The following is a 24,752-nucleotide window of genomic DNA, read 5'->3' on the forward strand; positions in this document are numbered from 1 at the left end:
AATGTTTGTTGGGCTTCAACCCCCAACATCACTGACCACTGACCATGCTGGCTGAGGCTGATAAGAGCTGGAATCCAACAACATCAGTAGAGCCACAGGTTCCTTATCCCTGCTTATTTTAAGATCAGAATTAAGAAAGAAGAATTTTTTGAAATGGGGATATTTAAACAGGGCTATTGTTCTGTGAACATTTTTTTTTACTGCATTGTACATTGCTTTGGGGGATGCGGGTGGCACTGTGGGTTAAACCACAGAGCCTAGGGCTTGCCGATCTGAAGGTGGCCGGTTCGAATCCCCGCAATAGGGTGAGCTCCCGTTGCTCGGTCCCTGCTCCTGCCAACCTAGCAGTTCGAAAGCATGTCAAAGTGCAAGTGTACATAGATACCACTCTGGCAGGAAGGTAAAAGGCGTTTCCGTGCACTGCTCTGGTTCACCAGAAGCGGCTTAGTCATGCTGGTGACATGACCTGGAAGCTGTATGCCGGCTCCCTCAGCCAGTAAAGCGGGATGAGCGCCGCAACCCCAGAGTCATTCACGACTGGACCTAACAGTCAGATGTCCCTTTACCTTTACATTGCTTTGGGGTGCTTCATGGGAAGCAAATCATTAATATAATTAATAATTAATAAGAATAAAGTGGTACCTCGGGTTACAGATGCTTCAGGTTATAGACTCCGCTAACCCAGAAATGGTACCTCGGGTTAAGAACTTTGCTTCAGGATGAGAACAGAAATCGCGCGGTGGCAGCAGGAGGCCCCATTAGCTAAAATGGTACCTCAGGTTGAGAACAGTTTCAGGTTAAGAACGGACCTCCAGAACAAATTAAGTTCTTAACCCAAGGTACCACTGTACAGTCATACCTCGGGTTACAGATGCTTCAGGTTGTGTTTCTTCGGGTTGAGGATCACCGAAACCCGGAAGTACCGGAACGGGTTCCTTCCAGGTTTCGGCAGTCGTGCATGCGCAGAAGCGCTAAATCGTGCTTTGCGCAGAAGCGCCGAATCGCAACCTGTGCGTGCGCAGACGCGCATTGCGAATGCTGCGGGTTGCGAACGTGCATCCCGCACGGATCATGTTCACAATCCGAGTGTCCACTGTATATCAATGGACAAGATTCACCTAATCATCCATGTCAGCAGAAGCCCTGCACAATGAGCTCTGCTTGTACAATGAGGCTTCCCTCTCCTCCTAGCACCCCCAAAACTGGGTTGGGGAGCAGGGTCAGGACAACCACCAGAACCATGGATGCAAGAGAACATTGTTGAATTCCACCCTGAATATTTATCATAACCTTCCCTAAGTTGAAGGGATAGTGCTTGCTTCAAAGACTCCATCGATAAAGAAATCTGCAAATGTGATGAGTATCCCCTCAATTCCTTCATCCACGTCATTTATATGCATGTTGAACAACAACAGGCCCAGGACAGATCCCCGTAGCACATCACCTATCACATTTTCCCCAGGATAATCAAGAATCATTAGTGAATACTCTTTGGGTTTGATCAGTCAACCAGCTACAAATCTACCTAACAGTTACCTTGCCCAGTCCACATTTTACCAGCTTCTCCACAAAAATATCATGGGGGCCTTTGTCTACAGCCTTACTGAAATCAAGATACACTATCCCCACAGCATTCCCCTGATCCACCAAGTTTGTAACTCTATCAGAAGAAAGAAGGCAGGGTGACACATTTTCTGCATGTATGTATGCATGCACCTCAGTCAGCTAAGTTGCACAGATGCTGTGAGAAGTTGCCAGAACAGGAGAAAGCAACAATACACAACCTGAAGAGTGGAATGGCAACTGCTATGGATTTGAACGCCCATGCCAAGGCCACAAAGCTGACAAAAGTGGGCTAAACTTCATCTTCAGAGATGCACCAATCCTCCCCCTTTGCTCCAGGGATTCCTTTCCTTTTGCTTTACCTCCAGGGAATCCATTCCTTTTGCTTTACCTCATTGGCTTACCTGAAACTAGGAGCTTTTCCACAAAAGGATCTGAATCAAGCACTGAAACTGCAGGGCGAGATCAGATGGTAAAGGAAGCTAGAGCAGAGCCTATGCATGGCATAACTGATTTCCACTCCATTTTCCCCAGAGTTCTTACATGTATCTTGAATAAGAAGGGGGGGGTAGGAGAGGCCCCTTCAAGATGCTGCAGCACCATCCTGAGAGGCACCCCTGAAAATATCAACCACCACCATTCCAGAATGCTCTTGTAAAAGCGCAGCAGGTCCTCCACCATCAAGAGTATTAAAGGCAGCCAAAGATCTAAAGTGATCAGTAGGGTAAAATTACAGTTACTGATTTCAAAGCAAGCATAATCAATCTATCAAGGTTGTAAAATAGCATCTCAATGTCATACCAAGTACAATATCTAAACCAGCAGGAGCTCAAGAAACAAGTGTCTCAAAGTAACAGAGGAAACTCTTTTTAAAGGAACTTACAAACCAATGGCCACAACTTTTGTTATTCAGTTTAAAAATTATTTTTTTACAGAGTATTGAATTTAATCATTTGACATAAATGATTAATTGGTTCTGCCATATTTTTGAATTTTTCCAGCACCTCCGCCACACATTGCAGAAAATATAGACCATTCAAAATTTCTCACTCATTCAATTCTCTGTGAATTTAGCAGAACAATTTTTGTTATGTAAATTATCTAAGTTTTCTTCAAGGGTCAAAACATGAGGATTGCTCCTCCAGCTATTTGCCTTATGGACAATAGTCCTTCATTTCAATGAGAATCATAAGCGAGTTTGCAGCTACCAGATAACTTCTTTTCTCTAAACCACCAATTCTCCAGGCCACTTAATAAACTTTTTTTTGTTCTACAAATTGAAGAACACACATGATTCATATTTTAATATAGTTTTTTCACTTTGGATGCAATGGATGTGCCTGTTTTGTGAGCAACATTATGTGCAGCTGATCTCTGTTATCGGGGGGGGGGGGAATGTATTTGTGAAGGGCAAATTGCTGTGTTGCAGGGGTTAGACTAGATTACCCTTGTAGCCCCTTCCATCTCTAAAATTCTTTGATTCTATGAAAGTGCCAATATGCTCACTGCTCTACAACATTTCTGTGGATCACCAGAATAAAGCGCTTGTGCAGTGGTCCATGGATAGCAATGTGGGTTTTCTAGAAAATTTTGAACTGTAAAATAAAATTCAAGATATTTCCCCCCCCCCGTACAAATTTGGCTGATTTGCACTGAAAATTTCTGATGCCCTAGAGAGTGATCTAATTTAGTGATCTAAGGGTTTACGTGTGCAAACCATGCTTTAAAAATGCCCCAAATTTTTGTCCCAATACAATACAATTTGACCTGCAATATTTAAGGGAGGAAATTAACAGTGCACTTAATGCGATTTCAATGCTCTGTTAAGAATAACGTCTTTTGGAATGCAAAAATTCAAAGACAACCGAATGTACACTGAATTTTCATTGCACTGTTTGTATTTGGGGGGAAGGAAGCACTGAAAACTGCTGAAATGTTAGTATCCCCCAAAACTGTGGATGATGTTCTGACTTACCTACTTGCTAGGGATAATCACCTTAGAAAAACATTAATTATAATTTTGGAAGCTGCCAAACTTGCCTTTTATTGTATTTGCCACTGGCATCTATTGGTTGCTACTAATAAAACTTATGAAAAAGACATTTATCTATGGCAAAATAACGCACCAGAAAATTTCCCATAGACCACAAATTTAAAAGCATCTCTTCTACAGTGCTCTTAATGGCAAGTCCAATTATTCCATAAACAATCTCCCTAAAAACTGATATCTTTACATCTTTACCAAGACCTGGCTGATCAGAATAATTGAGACACTAACTGCCCCTCTGAGACAGAAAGAGAGATTTGCATATAACATGTACAAGCATCTCATGCTCAGAGCCATTGTCTATAGAGCCATGAAACATGCTTATCTTCCCGGTGGGAGTTTTCTTAAGCCTCAAGTGCATACATGGCGGACTACATGAGAACAAGAAGCTCACATGAACATTTCTGTTTTGTTCTGGTTATCCTGAAAACTGCACTGAAGGTTCAGAATTATGAGTCAATCTGTCTCCAAAATGCTGCTGGCCACAAAAAGGGAAAAAATAAAGGTTTATATTTTCACTTATGGTGTGTCCCCCAGTGGCAGCTTTTGGGGCAATGGTGTTCTCAGAAATTATTTTAATAACAAAACAAGAATTGTAACCAGCCTCTTTGCCAGCATTACTGGGGATATGGGATGGGCCAAATGAAGACAGTTTGGATAAAGAATTTATTCTATATTTATTGTCAACTGCCAGGATCGTTATTGCAAGAAAACTGAAATATTTGGAGGGATTAAATAAGCATTTATGGTACAGTCAAATGTGGCCCAGGCTGCTGCAGAAAAATTAACTCAAAAATTAAGGCACACTAGAGGAGAAGCAAAAACAAATCAACTTTCAACAATGTGGCAAGAAATATTTTATACATTAATGATGGCAAAAATGTTAAAACGTTTACTATGAAATATGCTGCTCTTTGGAATTCTTAGTAACTTAGTAACTTTTCAGCTTTAAGTGAGACTATCATAAGACCTCAAGGACAATATCCATATATATATATATATATATATATATATGCTTTCGTAGATTTTCACGGGTACAGGAATGCAGGTTTTGGCGTCCTCGGGTGTCTTCCCGTGTAAAAGTTGGGGTGTCTAGGCGACGTTTCGACGAGGTCTCACTCGTCATCTTCAGGCTGGTGCTTTCGGCTTCTTGTTACTGGAACAGAGCAGGATCTCAGTGTTTGAGTTCCTATAAATACTGTAGAGGGGGTGTGGTGTATAGCCTCCAATGTTCTGGGCAGAGAGGAAGTTCCCAGGCTAGTGTGCCTTTTCTTCTTTTGTTCCTTAATTACTTGAGAGATATCTTGAGTGATTTCTTGAGTGATATCCTGAGTACCACTTAGGTGGGTCATTAGGTGTGGATTAGTTGTTAAAGTCTTTGTGTCTTGACCTCTTGAACTTTGTGAAGAGTTTTCCTGAGAAGATGGCTGTACTGTACTTAGTTGTGCTCTGGCTTGGCTTCGTGTATAGGGGCGAGCTGTGGTTTTGTGGCTTGTGTCAGCCAGATCTGTGTAGGGATTGCAGGGGGGTGCAGCATCCGGAGGTGCCACCATGGATTGGCTACTGGATGGTGTCTGTAATTCATCTGTGGAGAGGGTCTGGGTTTGGGTCTGGTGTGGTTGATTGGTGTTGGCGTTCTGTGTGCCTCTGGATCTGGTGTCAGTTTTTGTGGGGAGGGCTAATTTCCAGATGTCTGGCAAGCGGGATGTGTCGTCACGCTTGTTCATGTTGTGAGGGTGTTTCTCTATCTCGATGGCTTCCATGATTATTCTCTTGTGGTGATGTTCCGTGTTAAAGAGCAATTTGGAATCTGCAAAATTAATTTCGTGTCCTGTTTCTTTCATGTGTTGGAAAAGAGAGGAAGTTTTTTCTTCTTTTTTGACGGCATTCTTGTGTTCTGCGATACGTGCATTTATTCGTCTGTTTGTTTGTCCAATGTACGTGGCTGGGCAGACTTTGCAGGGTATTTCATAGATCCCTTGGTTTTCCAACTGGATTTTATCCTTGGGGTTTCTGAGGATATTGGCTATTTTTTGGTTGGTGCAAAAGGCTGTTTTGATATTGTGTTTATATATATATATATATATATAAAAAATACTACTACCCCTGTCCACACACCAGGAACCCACATTTGCATTTGTGTGTGTGTATTTCAATTTTCGTTTTTATTTAATTGCATTGCTTTTCTTTATTCTTGTATGCCACTGAAGTATAGGTTCTTGCTTAAATCATTAAAAAGCTTTTCTTTGAAAAAATATGTGTACTACAGATTTTCCACATTTTTAAGTATGCAAATGGATATAATATGCAATATATTGAGTTGTATACAGATTCAAAAATAGTTTAATATTTTGGTTACAATCATAGCACCTGGTGCTCTATCATAATGGATATATGTTGGTTTATAGTAACTCTGAACATTGTATGTATAAAACATAACCATAAAACCAATTTCCTGCTGATCCTTAAGTCAGTACTCTGTTTAAAATTACACACGTTCAGTTCCTGAGTTTCGCTGTTAAACGCAGCAATGCCTTCTACACCTGCACAATAATGTGAAGACAGTTTTCCTTTTATAGCAAAGGCTGTAGCTTTGGTTTGTTCACAACGACATTTTCTGTGCAAACCCTCCCACCCCCCGGCAGTAGCAGAGGAACACAGTGTGAACAGTTCGGCAGACTGCACTAGCTGCTCATTCATGGTAACTCGGGTTTCTGGCAGTGTTCACTAACCTAGTACCCTCCAGCTGTTTGGGATGACAACTTGGGCGTGCTGGCTGAGGCTGAGAGGAGTTGAAGTCCAAAACAGCTGGAGGGCACCAGATTGGCAAAGACTGACTTAGAGCAGACTTCTTGTTTGAGCACAGCCATCTAAAGCTCAATGACGTATACTTTAATTCAAGAAGAAACCTAGCAGAATATGTGTTTATTACACTTCTAATGTTTTTAAGTAATCAACATATTTCTTTGAACAGCAACCAATGTACTGTTTGTGCACTGATCGCCAATAATTTGTTTTCCTGGAGGGGCAGAGGACTTTTATTTCCTCTTACTTAAAAGTGAGTTCTATCAACAAATAATTTATACTAAAACTAATTTATACAAAACTACAGGAAAAAGAGGAGGCTATTTTGTGGGAAGCAGTCCAAACAGGCCAACCATATTCTGTAGAGTAACTTTAAATGTGTCTGAGACTGATGAATCCGTAATCAATGGCTTTGGAAAATCACTAGACTTGTTGCAGACAGGCAGACAAGTCCCATTGGCATTTAGCATCGGGATGGCAAAGTCAAAAAAAGCCAGACGGCTACCAGCTGAATATTCAGCTCCATGAGGACACACATGAATAAAGACAGGAATGGACTACAGCACTACTGCTGCTACCAGAACTCAGTTAATGCAGTTGAGAACTGAGTTTACTGACCAGCCCTCTGCTAAAGGTGCTGTAGCCTGCAAACAGTGTATATAACAATCCAGCATGCAGACATTACCTTTGGTTTTAACAGTGCCCTCCAAGGAAGCTCTACAGAGAATCATCAACCCCTATTGCTGCAACAAATTCAGACTAAGACTAAAGAAACTAATATTTGGAACCATAATAACTAGTGGCAGATCTGAAAAAGCTAGTAGTGATAGTTACTAGCTAGATGCCCTTAGAAAGGGCTGAGACAAATACATAGGAACAAAAAGCCTGAGGAAGAATTATGAGGAATTTGAGAGCTTGCTTGCTATTTTGTGACATTTGGGTTGGTTCTAATAATGGTATTGCCCAGCTATAGTTTTTGGAATCATATAAGATTGCCTCTCAATTTGGAGGTTCCATTTCATTGTTGTGGCTTACAGGGACATCACTGGCTATGTGCTGGCAGAACATCATCTGCTGGAGAGCATGAGTGGGATAGGGCTGCTGTCCTCAAGTCCCACTTTTGAGTTTCCCATAAGCATCTATTGCTTCAAGGTATTTTATGGGACATGGCCAATAAATGGGATAAATAATAATAATAAATCAATCTAGCTGTGGGAAAGAGGTGGGTGGACTAGATAGGCCTTTGGTCTGATTGGGCTTTTCTTATGCTCTTACTGCACTACTAGGTGGTCAATACGTTATCATGCCCAAATCCTTTGCCAGCAGCAGCCCTGATTTCCTCCAAAAACAGCTGTTATCAATTTCTCGACCTCAAGCAACTGTTGAGTGTTGAAATTCCAAGTGTACAATCCCTCAGGCAAAAGTGTCCCTTAATCCTATTCGTGAGTTATACATACTTCACCACCACCAACACCACCATCTTTTTAAAAAAGAGTAACAATCAAGTTATTTCGCAAATAAAATAATAATAATAAATCAGCAACGTACTCCTACACTGCAAAGTAGGAAGGCTATTTTTACCTAAAGGTAAAGGTAAAGGTAAAGGGACCCCTGACAATTAAGTCCAGTTGCAAACGACTCTGGGGTTGCGGTGCTCATCTCACTTTACAGGCCGAGGGAGCCGGCATTTGTCCGCTTCCACAGACAGTTTTTCCAGGTCATGTGGCCAGCATGACTAAGCTGCTTCTGGCGAAACCAGAGCAGCGTATGGAAATGCCGTTTACCTTCCCACCAGTGCAGTACCTATTTATCTACTTGCACTGCGTGCTTTCGAACTGCTAGGTTGGCAGGAGCTGGGACCAAACAACAGGAGCTCACTCCGTCGCAGGGATTCGAACCGCTGACCTTTCGATCGGCAAGCCCAAGCAGCTCAGTGGTTTAACCCACAGCGCCACCCGCTAGAGGCCCTTAAAATCAAGGCTGCCTCCAAACCTCAAACACCATCAATCTGACAAAACCTATGAGGCAGTATGGAATACGACACTCCTCCAAGTTCAAGGTCACACATGTAAGATCAGGCATGTGTATTTTCCAAGTCTGAGGATGCAGGACCCATTCTGCTGTAAACCCACACTTTACACCTTGCAAGGCATTCTACTGAATTTAGCACAACTCACGGAAGTGTGAAAAATCAAGCACGTTATTAAGTGTTTGCTTTAAAACCACAATCCTTCAATATATGACAACCTGATCTATATTTATAAAGATTCACCTTGAAATCTCGTTAAAGCTGTTCCTTACTACCGCCTGAGCCTCGTATAAGATGGAGGGGAAACAGCCTGCATATAAAAAGTCATTAAAGTTTGATGAGGGCTCATTGAGTCAGCATATTTCTAAACTTTATTCAAGTGACATAACAAATTGCACTAAGCTTAAGGTTTAACACAGGTTGAAATAACGTTAATTTCAAGTAGATTTTTTTAAAGCACTATCGTTTTTCTTCATTGAAAACTACCATTCATGTCTTTTAAAAGAATTATTCAATATTTTATTCACCCTTCAGGTGCACAGCAAAACCATGGGCATAATTCAACAAGAAGGTCTCCTATGCGAGCTCTGTTGCTCTTGCATATCTCCCATTCACTTCAAGGGGGAAAGCACATGAGATCATTCTCCTGGACTGTGCCCTTTATGTTCTGAGAGGCTTAGATATCACAGTCCTCTGAGCTCCAAGCACCCATTGAAGCAGGCGAACAGTGGTGGGTCAGCACTTGATTGTCTTCGCATGCAGGAGAAATGCCTAACTCACTGAGGTTTAAGATCCATCAGCTACTATCACCTGGATTAGACAGCCAATCAAAGCCGTTCCCAGGGTGTGGCCACTGTCACATGCTGACAGTTTGCAGGGGCCACAGGTGAAAGCTGAGTGTAGGGTGGGGAGCAATGGTGGACAAATTACCCTAGAAAGAGCATGACGTGCCCCCTAGCATTGGTACTACCCCTCCACAAACACCCCAGTCCTGTAAGAAAGAAGCACTATGACACATTTCATAGGTTACCTTTTAAACACAGCAAACCACAATGTGTTAAGTTTTGCATAGTGTACATTAAGAGCAAAAAAAAGGTAAAGGTACCCCTGACTGTTAGGTCCAGTCGCGGACGACTCTGGGGTTGCGCGCTCATCTCGCTCTATAGACCGAGGAAGCCAGTGTTTGTCCGCAGACAGCTTCTGGGTCATGTGGCTAGCATGACTAAGCCACTTCTGGTGAACCACAGCAGCGCACGGAAACGCCGTTTACCTTTCCGCCAGAGCGGTACCTATTTATCTACTTGCACTTTGACGTGCTTTCGAACTGCTAGGTGGGCAGGAGCTGGGACCGAACAATGGGAGCTCACCCTGTCGCGGGGATTCGAACTGCTGACCTTCTGATCAGCAAGCCCTAGGCTCTGTGGTTTAGACCACAGTGCCACCCACGTCCCACATTAAGAGCAGGGGGGCTTTTTTTCAGCCAGGAGCTACAGTCCCTTAGGCAATCTATTGAGGGCATCCTCAACATCCCTGCATTAGATCATGGGTTCTCCAGTGTTGTTAACAGTCTTTTTGCCTGTCAAAACAAGTTGAATAAGCAGGGCCTAATGGTCCAAGAGAATGCATTGAAGACCCTAATGGTGCAACTGCACAAAAACGTAATATCTAAATAACCTTCTGGTTTTTTGTTTGTGTTTGTTTGTTTATGGCTAACATCACAACCGTCCTAAGACCCCAGGACCACCTACGGGTACAAATACAAAGATTTAAATCACGGTATATATTTTCTATATAATAATATTGTATTAATTTGTTAATTCAAAATAGAACTCTGAAACACACTGATCATACAGAATCGTGTGCAAAAAAGCAAGCTTTCAGCTGGCGCCTAAATCTATACAATGTTGGCACCGACTGAACTTCCAGAAGGAGTGCATTCCTCAAGCAAGGCACTGCTGCTATTGTAGCCACATTTTTAAAAATCTGCACACAAAGACGTTTCCAGCTCATTTTGCCTTTACAACACAGCAACCACATTTCCAAGCTTTCTCCATCACAATGAGAACTAGAAACACTTTGTTTCCAGAAGAGGGGCTGGCCTTCACAGGATTCCAGAGATATGTCGCACAGAACCTGCAAGTCAGCCATACGTTTCCCAAACGAGGCTTATAGCCCGTAAAAGGAGTGTTTCGGTTCTTTGAAAATCTCTGCCTCAAAAACCACACCCACACAGGCACTGTTACTATAACATTACCGTTACAGACCAAAAGCACAAGATAGAACTGTTCAATCTGGGGTTGCCTGCTTATTACTTAGAAGACATGCATATAGACTTGTGGTGTTAAGACTGGCCCGTTGCCCTCCCTTCCCTTTCACAGGCTCTTCTCTTCCTTCAAACTGCTTCCACGTGGCTGTAGTTGCTACTTAAGTTGAAAAGTCAGTGTACCTAAAATCGCCTGCCTACAAACAAATACATTTTCTCCTGTGATTTAAATTAATTGAACTATCTTCCATTAAAACTGTAAGAAGGTGCGCTAAAGGTCAAAACAACAAATGCACAGCCCAACTATATACATCCCTGTTGCTGCACAAAGACTGACAGTGCAAACTCCCACCTTTGCAGTAACTACTAGAAACATTAGACCTAGTACTAAGCATCTTATATCATCCATCTGCAATTGCCCAGGGGCTCTTAAGATCTAGCATTAAGAGAACTATGTTCCCTTCCCGATGCACCAGTGCAGGATAGAGATAGCCTTTATCAAGAGGAAAAATGAGACAGGTGCCTCAGATAAAAGAGAGGGAGACAGATATCATCGCCACCGGGAATTTTCTCATGTGCAAGCTGCAATGAAATAAATAGGAACTGCACGGGAGCGTTACTGAGCTGTTGCACAACTCCTGTTCATTGCACAGGAAGTAGCTGCAGAGAAGCCATTCCTGACGGATTGCATCCTGTGGTAAACGCATAAGAAGAGCCTGCTGGAAAGGCTAGTGGACCATGTAGTCCAGTAGCCTGTTCTCATAGTGGCCAGATGCCTAAGGGAAGCTCACAAGCAGGAACTGAGCACAAGAACTCAGAAGGAGACTGCCTCTGACAGTAGAGGAAAACATACATGATCATCAGCATTTGGATTTTCTGCCCCAGGCACCACTGTGTCTTGGGCTTGCTCTGGTTGAGTCCTTGCTGGGCACCAGGAACTATGTGGCCAGTGTCTATAGAAATAGACCAGGCCATTAAAGAAAACTTCAGAGAATTCTTTACTTTTACCCAATTCCCCCAAATATACAACAAAACAAGTTCACTTTCCTTAGAAACACAAGTCCTATATTCTCTTATCATATATAAACACACACATAAAGCAACTCTTAATTTAGAGGATTTAAAAATAAAGCCTATACCCTAAGGTTCAAACTAAAACAGCTGCCATCATCACCCACACAAAGCCTCTCCCCTCCAACATTGACACAACACTTGTTTCACAGGTAAGATGCCTTCTAGTACTAGAGCTTGGCTGTGAGTAGGGATATTATTATTATTATTATTATTATTATTATTATTATTACTAAACTGTCCTTCATCCAAAGATCCCAGGGAAGTTTACATTACTAAAAGGGCAATTTACAATATACATTAAAAGATACAGAAATGGTCTAATAACAATAAAATAATAGCAACACACAATAATTAACAAGACACAAAAGAGAAAATGTATGAGATTTATCAAAGCTCTTGCTTAAAATATACAAGGCACAGGTGGGAGAATGATAAGAGAATGAGAATAACTATCAAGGGTTAATTGACTTTCAGTTGTGTTATAATGCTTTTTCTCTGCAGATTTAAACCCACTGGCATTTAGGGATATCTAGGGCTGACATAGTCGTATAGAAATCCTGCTAAGGCTAAATATGAAATTTCAGTAAAGTTTTCATTGCAATCAGCATGCTTGGGAACTTGGCCAATTGTTACATATTTTGCAAGCGTTCAAGGCATGGGCAATTACTGACTTGCACGCCATTTTCAGCCCCAGAAGGGGGCAGAACAGGGCAGGGTGGGCTTATGCATGCCCCAACAACACACAGTATGACCCGAAACGCAACACTGCGCAAATGGGGAGTTGCCTGTACGGTATTGGAATTTGCTACTCAAGCATTTTGTGAAGAGTTTGATGCTCTTGAGGTATAAAAAGGATCAGTGCTGTGATGCCCTTGAAAGATGCCCAGCTGTGCTAATCTATAGGCTAAAGGAGTAAAGAGAAAGGGGAATCTATGGCAGGCCAGTCTGGAGGCTACGGGGGATTATCAGATGATGACCTCTATTTTTTCTCAAAAATAGTTGCTGACCACTGAGTGTAAACTGTCAGATAGATACTTAATAATTACATATATTCATGTAAGAGGATAGGGGTTTATTCTCCTCACCAGTATGCCCCATTTGCTTTAAAAAGCAGAGCTCCCCACCCCAGTTAATACACAACAGAGGCAGACCCAAGTTTCAGCAAATACTGCCATCACATGTAGTTTGTGTCTCAGAGGTCATACAAGGCACAGATGCCTCAAGCTTATGGTTTCTGCAGCTGTTCTTAAAAAGAAGTTCACATTTCAAGCTACCTTCCTGACCAAAAAGAAAACTGGCCAAAGAAAATAAATTTGCTTTGCATAATCCACCTGTACATCTTTACGACGCCTCTGAAGACATAAAGCGAAAATACTGTCAGAAATATTATTGGCATACCTTTTGGCAAATCAAAATTATTAAAAACTAACAATACTGAAGCAGGAAACTCAGGTTTTGTTATAAAAGCAAAGCAACTTGTAGCATGTAAAGGTTCGCGTTTTTGCTTATGCATGGAGTCAGATAAACCATAAGAAGGCTAAACCAAAGAAAGGCTTAGTTCTAGGCTAAGGAGAAAAGGAGGAGCTGAGCGGTAGCTATTTTTCCTGTGAGTATCCACATGATAGTGCAATTGCTAACGTAGTAGAAAAATCAGCTAGAGAACTAGTACGGCCGAGAGCAAACAGAGGAAGCACAAAGGCAGCCTTTTAATAAATGGCTTACACCAGAGTCAGACTTCATTTATCACATTTGTATTCCATCCCTCCTCCTAACAGCTCAGGGTACATGGCGTTATCTCATTCTTTCCTAATATCAGCCCTGAGAGGAAGTCTGGGACTGGCCCAAGGCCACCAACTTAGTGGTCAAGGAAAAATATGAAATCAGATATTCTATTCTTCCATCCAGCATACAACTTGGGCTCTACAGTCAGTACAGTGTGATCTGGGAAAGAGCTAGAATGCCTCATAACAGGAGAGAGAGTGTGAAATAAAATTTGTAGAATACAGATGAGAGAGGAAACTGTTTCCAACACAAACATTCAATGACCATTGTCACAGTACTTTCCAGGTAGTATTCTGGTCCACAGCATGATGAAATAGAGTACAGTGGTACCTCTGGTTATGAACTTAATTCGTTCCAGAGGTCCGCTCTTAACCTGAAACCGTTCTTAACCTGAAGTTCCATTTTAGCTAATGGAATTGCCACTGTCACGCAATTTCTGTTCTCATCCTGGGGCAAAGTTCTTAACCCGAGGTACTACTTCCGGGTTAGCAGAGTATGTAAACCAAAGTGTATGTAACCCAAGATGTTTGTAACCCGAGGTACCACTGCACAGCTGCACCCCACTAAACCATGCAAAGCTTAGTTGCACATTGCATGATGGGAAAACAAAAACACATTGTAAAAATGTTTGCTCAATTTATGATGCCACACTAGTTAATATTTACCACAGAGCCCTAAAAGCAGTCAGTCACATTCTTCAGCACCTTTTAAAATGCGACTTTCATCTTCCATGTAAGTATTTTCTTGAACCACACACTTCTATAATATATGGCTTGATTATTTTAGTTTAATGTTTACTACTGTATCAATTTTGTGTATGGCACCTAAAGTAATTTTGACAGATGGTTGGGATGTAAATTGTGAAAATAAACAAATGGGGGGAACTTGCAAGCCATACATATTCATCTGTTCTTGCTGTGCATAGATGCGCTGGAAAGCCACAACTGAATGGTGCCTCTTAGGGCATGTACACCAAATGTGCATCTGAAGACATCATACGCACCTAACGTATGGTTTTCCTCCTTTTCCCCATATACTTAGCACTCACATGACTGAGAATGTGTGTTTTTGTGTGTCTGTTTCAGTCAATAGGCAGTAGAGAATGAATGTATATGAAGTGTCTGAATACTCTAAAATGCTATTATTATGATTATGTTAGTACTATGATATGTGAAGGAAGACTATCACCTTTGAAGTGGCTCTTAGAAAGCAACTATTGGTGATTTTCTTTCACTTTGATACAAATAGCTGAAGAAGAAATAGCACATATTTCAGGATGTTTGAATGTAAACAAGAGAAACACTAAATCAACCTCACCCTCCTAATTTTGATTTTCTGAAACACATTTTTATTCTTTTTAGACACCAGCAATTCATGTGTGCACCAGTGCTGAGATTTATAGTATAATACTATGCATTTTTACTCAAAATTCATCTATGTTTAATAGGGCCCTAGTAACTGTTCATAGGATGGGCAGATCACATCACAAACCAGTACCTGTCTATATCATTATTTTAGTACCTGTCTATATCATTATTTTAATAAATTTATTGCTCTCTGTTCCACTAAAATAAGTTAACAAAGCAGCAAATTTCACATACAGCAAAAATGTAAATAGAAGCAATCCGTAACAATTGAAATACAAATGAAACTGAAAAGACAAAAACAAATTGCATCAAGATAATCACTTAATAGCCAGGAAAAATCTTTCTATAGCAACGTTGTCCCAGGCCTGGCAGCAGAATGAAAGCAAAGAAGCTGTTTGATAGATATTTCTCAAAAGAGAATTCCAGAAGATAATAGCCATAGTCAGAGCAGATGTGTTGAAATTAATGGGCACGACTAATTCAGGTCCTTTAATTTTAACAGGTCTACTCTGAGTACAACTCAGTGGAACACAAAGATTGAGTACAGTACAGAAGAGTCCCTTTTCAGTTGACCTAGCCAATGAACCCACAATACTTCTGTTCCAAGCCTCTTTGATTGGTCCACTGGGAAGAAATTCTTCCTGTGCATTTCTATCTAAGCCAAAAAGCCCTTCCAATAGGTAATACATCTACTACAACGAAGGTTATTATTTATATACCGCCCATCTGCCCCAGCCACTCTGGGCAGCTCCCAACAAAATATTAAAAACATCAAATGAACATAGTACAGTGGTACCTCGGGTTAAGTATTTAATTCGTTCCAGAGGTCTGTTCTTAACCTGAAACTGTTCTTAACCTGAAACACCACTTTAGCTAATGGGGCCTCCTGCTGCTGCCGTGCCACCGCTGCACGATTTCTGTTCTCATCCTGAAGCAAAGTTCTTAACCCAATGTACTATTTCTGGGTTAGTGGAGTCTGTAACCTGAAGCATATGTAACCCGAGGTACCACTGTATGCATGTGCATTCAACTGCCTCCCTAAAGGTATCCGCGTCACCCAGGAAATGGCAGCCGCAGTCTGGAAAGGTCCCTTCCTGGTAGACATGGAAAAGCTGTTTTGAACAAAGCCCAGTGACGGAAGCACGCAGCTGTGTTGAGGCAGCATTGGGTGTTGAAATTTTGAGCCCAGGGCAACTGCTCCTGTGCCCCCACCCCCACGCTACACCATTGGCCTGAATTCTAAAGGGAGACCTCGCAGAACCAGGTGGTAAAATGTTTCCTGCATGATATTGGTGGCAGGGAGGAAAGTGACTTTGTTTGAATTTTTGTCAAAGAAGCTACCAAACCATCCAGCTCATCACTGCGGCCTATCCTAGCCACCAGGAGTTCTCCAAAATCATAGAATCATAGAGTTGGAAGGGACCCCAAGGATCATCTAGTCCAACCCCCTGCAATGCAGGAATATGCAGCTGTCCCATAGGGGGATCAAACCTGCAATCTTGGCATTATCTGCACTATACTGTGACCAACTGAGCAATCCATGGCCCCAGACAAAATATATTATTTTTGCTTAGTGGAGAAGAATTCAAACATGTTATCTTCCTACTTGTAGCTTGAAGTAATACTGCCCAGGAAAAGAATTACCACTTGATATTTACTGGTGTGACTAGCATACTCAAAAACCAGCACATCTTTATTTTTTTGCTGTACTGCATGCTCTGCTTCCTTTACTTCTTTACACACGTAAAGGTAAAGGGACCCCTGAACATTAGGTCCAGTCGTGGCCGACTCTGGGGTTGCGGCGCTCATCTCGCTTTATTGGCCGAGGGAGCCGGCGTACAGCATCCGGGTCATGTGGCCAGCATGACTAAGCTGCTTCTGGCGAACCAGAGCAGCGCACAGAAACGCCATTTACCTTCCCGCTGGAGCGATACTTATTTATCAACTTGCACTTTGACGTGCTTTCGAACTGCTAGGTTGGCAGGAGCTGGGACCAAGCAACGGGAGCTCACCCCATCGTGGGGATTCGAACCGCTGACCTTCTGATCAGCAAGTCCTAGGCTCTATGGTTTAACCCACAGGTACCTGGCACCAAATCCAGGACCATTTTTGCTGCTGCTTGTCCTTCAGATAATTTTTTTTGCTTGATAATTTTTTTCTCCCAAGCATACAGTATGGTAATTTGATGAAACATTTATTTGGCCCCTTATTTTTTTAAAAAAAAATCCTTTTAAAAAAACCAAACCTTTGAACTACTCTTGAACGGATTACGGGAGTAACTCTGCAATTGACATGACTGTCACAAAGGTGAGCCAAAAAGCAGTCTCCACAGCCAGATTATCATGGAAAGAGAAAGAATTGGTTGTTCCCACCTGAGGAATGCTAACTTACACATACACACACGGCAATTGTGGATGCACACCTTATGCAGCTTTCAACAAGAGATTTCAACCTATCCTGACAAAATCTCCTGTTACCTACAAAAGCTCAAGCCTATTTCCATATCTGCCTCTTTGAATAAAAGTCTACTGCCTCTAATCTCCTCCATCATTTTATTAATGATTTCTCTTCTTGCATTTGCCTCTCGTTTCTACCACCAAGTTTTGCAAATGCTAAAGAAAATGAAGAGATGCATAATTGTAATGATACCAGCTTCATTAGCAAAGATACATGAATTGTAGTTTTTATTTTGTAAATTTGTTTTTTGTATGGATTCCAGTTTAATTAATCCACACAATTAATTAATTAATTAAACTGGAATCCACACAAAAAACAAATTTACAAAATGAAAACTAAAATTCATGTATCTTTGCTAATGAAGGATGAGTATGAAAGTAGTTTTACTTTCCAAAGGAAAATGTTCAGCGAGTGAAATGATGGACAAATACAAATAAATTAAGTTTTGTAGCAAAGTCTCAGAGCCCCGTGCTTTCAAGACATCAGAGAGGAAACATTCCAAAGAGATTTAGTGATTTCATCAAAGGTCCCACCAGGGATTGCAGAGACAATCTCTCACCAGGGAATACAAGGAACAGGTTGTTCAATTCCTGTTTGGTCCCAAGAGACATGACATCTCAACCTCTCCCAATACTAAGGTGCAACTTTGAACAATATTACTGAAATTTCTCATTAGGACTGCTCAAAACAACTTAGCACTACCACTGTTCCGCCTTGGAACTTTATGCAAAATGACAGGATAATACATGTATTATTAAAATATACAGGCAACACCTTTCAGTAAATGACAGCTGTACTTCTATGCATCACTTACATACTATGAGTAAACCCAGCTGAACAAAGTGGGACTTATTTCAAAGAAAACAAGAACAGGACAGTCATTTTACTAAAATATGGTGTTCCAAACTAACAGCAGTCGACAAGTACACGCTACTTTTTTTAAAAAAAGAGGGACCTCTTTTTCAAGTTAAGTCAAGAAGCACTGTATCACTGACACAACAATCCTGCACACTTCCCTTGCAGCATCAGGATAATATGCCTGCAATGCTACCAAAGGATACTACCAAATTGTATCCTGTAACAAGGATACAATGGAGAAGCAGGCCATGATTCTTCATCCTAAGAACATGTTTTTGGCTCAGCTAAAACCTAGTTCTCACTAGATGTGGTAAATCAGTGTCTGGGCTATAACTGCTTTAGATGGGTGAGGAGCTGCTCATCACTGAATGGTTCATACCACAACCAACAAGATCCCCAGGCATGCACATCCAGATGGTGGAGACGTCAGGCACCATCCTGGCACCCAGGCATCTTTGCTTGGTCGCAAGTGGTCAAAAGCCAGGTGCAAAATGCGCCTGGCAACTGCCTAATTTCGAACACTGCCAACAACAACAACAAAACCCTGTTTCCACATAGAAAAGCTGATGTCAAAGGGTCTCCGAGTTCTAGCTTTGTCAAGACATGGGTTCACAACCACAGTGAGAAATATGCCTAAGTCTAGGGATCAAACTAATAAATTTGAAAAATCTATGCAGGCTAGCAAATACTTACTTACTTACTTACTGTTTTCATTTATTACACACTTATTTCATATTTCCTCCAGGGAGCTCAGAGCAGCATACATTCCCCACATTTCATCTTTACAACCATGGTGCAATGTAGCCAAAGCTGAGAGGCTGTGACTGATCCAGTCCATCAATCACATTGACACTAGACTGGCTCTCAGAACATCTAACCCTGCTGTCAAGAGTAGTATCGCAAATATCAAATGGCTCACCAGTCTCAGACATTCCCAACTTTATTTAAAGTTTTGAGTAATTATCATAAAGGCAAGTCAATACAGAGAAAACGCTTGGTATATTATAAAAAATGGTTTCACCAGCCAGCAGCAACGTATGATTTATTCCCCCCACCTTTTTTTAACATTCTGTTTGGGAGTGTGTGGGTTTCCCTTTGACTTCTTATAGCATTTAGACCGAGAAGCTTATTGATCAATACGAAGAAATCCATTCCGATTACCAGTAAAAAGTCATTGGTACAAGACATAAAGAATTCCCCCAAGAAGTGATCAAAATGATGAGGATTAAGGCTGCGTAATGAGACTACAAGTTCACAGGGAGACAGCGACAACAGAGTGAATGAGAAGTGACTCTAATGTGACTTGCCATGCCTCTTCTATTGCGACTACCACTGCAAAGTCACAAAAGATCTGTGTCTGCTCTGCACACAGCAAAAGAGAAGGAATGGATCAGCTGGCAGCAACGATAGTTGCCGCTTTTACAGCACAGAAAGCCTTGCTCATTAATTGCTTTCATTAGCAGATTTCATTTGTGTTTTCTAATCCACTTCAGGGTTAGAAGATGCCCTTGCTTCCCCTAGGTCAAGAAGCTGTGGGTGATGATATTCCAGATTTGAAATTAATGAGTTGTTTTGCTGGTTGCAGTGTTAGGAGACTGGCAATGAATTGACATTTTGCTACAATAGTGGGGGAAGTACAAAAATGTCATCAAAATCACAGCTTGTATAGTATCAGTCTAACGAATGCCAGTATCCCACAGCAGAGATGCTTCTTATCTGCGGTGTTTCTTACCACGTACTGGTAGCAGACCAGGTCTATAACCATTCTTTAGTATGTAAACTTCATACTCCATGTGGAATCCCAGGTTATTGGAAAACACTTCTCTCAATGATAAGTCCCATTTCAGTATGCATCACCCTGTACTACACGTACACTTTTTAAGTCACTAGTCCACAGGGACAGTGTACACAGTTTGCAGGTTCCAAGTCTCCCCCTCCAAGACAGACACACAAACACACAGCCATGCAGGCTTGCTGTGTACCATTTTTGTAAACTCTGGAATGCTTACCGAACACGTCTCATAGCTCAAAACATACAGCGCTGTGGCGGTCACAAAATCAAACAAGATGGGGAGTTGCTCTTTCACCCTGGGAATTCAGGGCCTCCCGATTTGCTTTTTAATCTGCAAATATTTACAAGCCCTCTACAAAACATCACTACCTCTCGGCGGCATAATTCGGAAGGTGGCAACACGGACGCAAAACAATGAAAGGAGGAGTAGATTGGGGATGGATTGAGTTTCCAACTCTCCTTCGATGCTAATCTCTCCCTAGCCCCGGAATTGCACCAAACTTGGTCATGGTTGCAGGAATGCACATGACTCATGGCCGTATTGTGGATGGATCTGCAAAAGAGGCAGGTGGGCTGGACTGTGCGTTGTGTGTGTGTGCGCGTTTCTGTGCGTGAGCGCCTCGGAGGGAGGGCTGGGGGGGGGGCGAGAGAAAGCAAACTGCAGTGCGTGGGACTAGACCCAAGGGGAGTCGCAGATGGGGTTGGACGGCGCATCCTCCCGATCGCCACCCATGCAAAACAGTGGGCAGGCGCAGAGAACTTCTGGGGGTGAGAGGGTCAGCGGCAGCAGCCCCAGCCATAGCCCACAGCCTGCCTGCACACAGGGGGAGAGGGAGGAGCTGCAGATCATCTTCCCTCCCTCCCCCATCCCCCGCTCGCTCTCCTCCCCGAGCCTTGCGCTTTAAGGGGGAAGCTTTGCGCTGCAAGGGGAACCTGCGGGGCATCCCTGCTCGGCTCCACATGGGCATCCTCTCCCTCCTTGCAACTCTGCGCAAGGGCACCATCACACGCAGCACCCCGTCCCCCGGCGCCCAGCTCTGCTTCCCAAGGACAGAGCCTCGCCAACGCCATGACAGTGTCTGAGAGGAGAAACTAAGCGCTTGGCAAGACCCCCCCCTCCCCGCCCGCCCGCCCGCCGGCCGAGCCCGGGCCGCCTGACCAGCCGCCGGCTCCTTGGCCCCTGCCGCCTGCCCTGCCCGGCGAGCGCAGAGTTCATTCATAGGCTGGCCCCGGGCCGCCTTGCGCACCCCGCGCACCCCTCACTCGCGCACGGCGCGCCAATAAAAAGTTCAGAGCCCAACTTACCTAAAATGGCTCCTGCAGCAGCCAAAATACAAACAGCTATTATTTGGTGAAGTTTAGCCCAGACACCCTGCAAGGACAGCCTAGCCTGGCCCCGGCACGCCCCCGCGCTGCAGCCACTGGCCACCCGCAGCCCCCCGGCGCCTGCCATTGGAGAGGCGGCCCGTCAGCCAAGCGCAGCCCGCTCCAAGCTTGGCTGCAGCGCGCTTATTGCTAGCTCCATTGTGCTCCTATTTGCATTGATGTGATCGCTGCCGGGATTGGCTGTGGCGAGGACCGAGCATTCCCCCCCCCCCCGCACCCTCCCCGCAATTCCTTTTGCCTCCCGGATCTGCAGCCCCGGTCCTTCTCTGCCCTGCCTCCCGCCCCCTTCCAGCTCTCCAGCTCGGTTGCCCAACGCAACTGTAGCTGCAACTTTCCAAAGGCTAGCAGAGGAGAGAAGGATTTCGCCCCCCACTCCCGTATCCTCCAATCAAGGGGTTTTTTACTTACTTCAGCCAGCATTAAAAGCGGAGGAGAAGAAGGGAGGGGAGGAGAAGCGGGGGAGAACCTCTCCCCCTTTGCATTCCACGTCTTTGCTCGCTTTTCATGTCCCGGATGTGAGATTTCCTGCATTTAAAGCACAGTGTCTGGAGGTGGAATGTGCAACCTCCGAGCGGGACGATGCAGGTCTTTTTTGTCGCGTGTGGGAAGGAGAAATGGGCATAATACTGGGGTGAGGGGAAGGATGCCAACTTTCCTTGTTCTAAGAGATGTGGGGTAGCGCCAATCTAGACGAGCTATTCCTTAGCGTAGCTTTCCTCTCCTCCCCCTCAAAAAAAAAATCTGTTGAGTAATGGTTGCAGTGGGAGTTAATCAAACACATTCTGAAGACCTTTCTTTTGCTAACTGGTTTTAATGTTATTTTATTGGTTCCAGGCTAATGTGCGCAGTTGATACGCCGGTTGAATGGTGCACCTATGGAACATTCCTGGAAAAGAAACATTGAAATAAGACCTCTTGCCTTCTGCCAGTTATGTTATTTTCTTTCCCCCATATGTAGGCTGGTGAGTAGGGTGTTACTCTTTGGAAAATATGAACAAGCTGATACAGCATGAGCAGAGTAGATCCTTGCCAAACATCTGTACGCCGATTCAGTCATGGAATTACTTCACAATGTGCCTAGTGCCCAAATTCACCCACATTTACCACAGGGACAGCTCAGTGCAGCTTTGTTGTGGCATAGCAGAAGTGGATGGACTTAGCAGATGGGGGGCATGGCACAAAGCAATCACACCAAGTGCTTCCCCATATGCTAAACGTGATGGTAGGGCCCAAGTTTTGCATGAACCAGGTTTCTGGTTCAATTTCCGATACTTGCTTAAGGTGCTGCTGCCTATTTTTGATGACCCAGCTGTAGAAGGAAGGGTTTGCTGCAGTTCTGATAGAGATACAGCAAATGTATAGCCTATATAGATGAACATATATGGAGCCAGTGTGGTGTAGTGGTTAAGAGCGGTAGCCTTGTAATCTGGGGAACCGGGTTCGCGTCTCCGCTCCTCCACATGCAGCTGCTGGGTGACCTTGGGCCAGTCACACTTCTCTGAAGTCTCTCAGCCCCACTGACCTCACAGAGTGTTTGATGTGGGGGAGGAAGGGAAAGGAGATTGTTAGCCGCTTTGAGACTCCTGAAGGGGAGTGAAAGGCGGGATATCAAATCCAAACTCTTCTTCTTCTTCACCAGGCCCAGCATCCCCTTCTCGCAATGGCCAACCAGATGCCTGTGGGAAGCCCAAGCATGACCTGAATGCAACAACATCCTACCAGCATTCAAAGCTGCTTTGCTGGAATAGATGGTCAGAAGCTGACTCACCATAGTATGCAGATGAGGAGAATGGTCAGTCAGGGACACAATACTGTAATGTGATTCCCCGTCCTATCTTATATGGACAAGTCACTTTAAACCACCAATATTCCAAAATCTCTCCTTTTGGAGAGATGCATTATTCTGAGGGTCAAAGGAATGGGTAAGACGTGAGGTGTTTAGGCAAGTTGTATAAAGACAGTGAAGGGTTCAATATAAGAAGCTGCCTTACACCAAGTCAGAACATTGGTCCATCTAGATCAGTATATTCTACACTGACTGGAAGTGGCTCCTCAGGGTTTTGGATGGTTTTTTTCACTCCTACTGAAGATGCTGGGGACTGAACCAGGGAGCTGTATGCAAACCTACTAAGCTAGAAGCCCTTCCCCAGTATGCATATGTTACACAGTAGGCATATGGATACACACACCGAAAAATGTCGTTCTAGGTGAGAAGTTGATTTCTTGCTGCACAATTAAATACAAAGTATATTTTAAAAAAACCAACAACTGTGTAAGACCTCCAACTGGAGTACCACTACCAGCTGGGAGTAGAAGATCCTAGACTAGCATTCATGCCCATGCTAACTAGGGAGTTGTCCACTTAGCTGGTCAAGCTGGTCCTTCTGCACAGATCCATTCAACCAACCTTCTGAATATGTCCATTTGGTCATATAAATCAGTCCTCAATCAAATTAAGAATAGACCAAAGTACCAAACAAAGCTGCAACATTTCCAAAGTCACGGAAGCATGCTGTTACCCACATGGGAAATAAATATGTCTGCTACACTGATAGAAATTGTAGTAAGGAAATCTCAAAATACTAAAGTTTGCAAACATTTGACTAAAATGTTATAGTTCCATGTTAGAAGTTAAGTTTTCTAGTTTACATCTTCAGACTTCCATTTTCTCAGTTACTTCTATGAGGTAAGCTAAGGATATATTGCAATAGGTTCCTTTTCCCTCCATTTACAGCTGTTGTCATCAAGAAGGTACACTGCACTACTTATTTCTAAACACATTCTGTTCTGTACTTCCATTTGCCTGTTATAGTTCTTCTAAATCCATCTTCATATTATCACACTTATTTCCTTTACCTTCTCACAGCTCTTGTTCTGGACAGATTTACCAAGCATGTCATCTTCCTTATTTCTCCAGACATTGTACTCAAATTTCCGAAATAAATGATGAACTGAGTTACAAAATACTTTGTAATTGTTCTCATACCAAACATCTAATTCCTTCCTTCGCTATCTCCTACACATTCATTTTATAATATGAATTTTACTGATTTATTTTTTTGAACATATGGCACCTTGCATCCTTTATCAGTTGCAATGCACAATCATACCTGGGTTCAAATAATGAAATTTTCACATATTTTCTGCATGTTAAAGAACCCCTGTGCTTCCACTGTAGAAACCCAAGCTATTGTTTACCTGGCCTATATTGTTTACTCTTTCTGTTTTTAGGCAAAGGTAAAGGGACCCCTGACCATTAGGTCCAGTCGTGACCGACTCTGGGGTTGCGGCGCTCATCTCGCTTTATTGGCCGAGGGAGCTGGTGTACA

At 43.0% G+C, this 24,752-nt stretch overlaps 1 protein-coding gene and 1 long non-coding RNA gene across 7 annotated transcripts in view; one reads left to right on the forward strand and one right to left on the reverse strand.

Annotated features, from left to right (window-relative positions):
• CHD6 (chromodomain helicase DNA binding protein 6) overlaps window positions 1-21,910 on the reverse strand; it is a 113,278-nt gene extending 91,368 nt beyond the window's left edge. For 3 of the 6 annotated variants that reach the window (XM_081864709.1, XM_081864708.1, XM_081864704.1), the window contains exon 1: window positions 21,343-21,447. The gene's annotated coding sequence lies outside the window, so the exon portion shown is untranslated. Of the gene's footprint in view, window positions 1-11,919; window positions 11,991-20,254; window positions 20,545-21,342; window positions 21,448-21,831 lie in introns of those variants that run through there. The other 3 variants (XM_081864705.1, XM_081864707.1, XM_081864706.1) reach the window with 3 other exon arrangements.
• LOC309343393 lies at window positions 21,879-24,373 on the forward strand. Its single transcript, XR_014157256.1, has 3 exons — window positions 21,879-22,008; window positions 22,258-22,385; window positions 24,290-24,373. It is a non-coding gene; the product is annotated as an uncharacterized lncRNA (long non-coding RNA).
• The last annotated feature ends 379 nt before the right edge of the window (window positions 24,374-24,752 follow it).

The sequence above is a fragment of the Podarcis erhardii genome (assembly GCF_964252035.2).
Source record: "Podarcis erhardii genome assembly, chromosome: 6".
In the NCBI taxonomy this organism is placed as follows: Eukaryota; Metazoa; Chordata; class Lepidosauria; order Squamata; family Lacertidae; genus Podarcis; species Podarcis erhardii.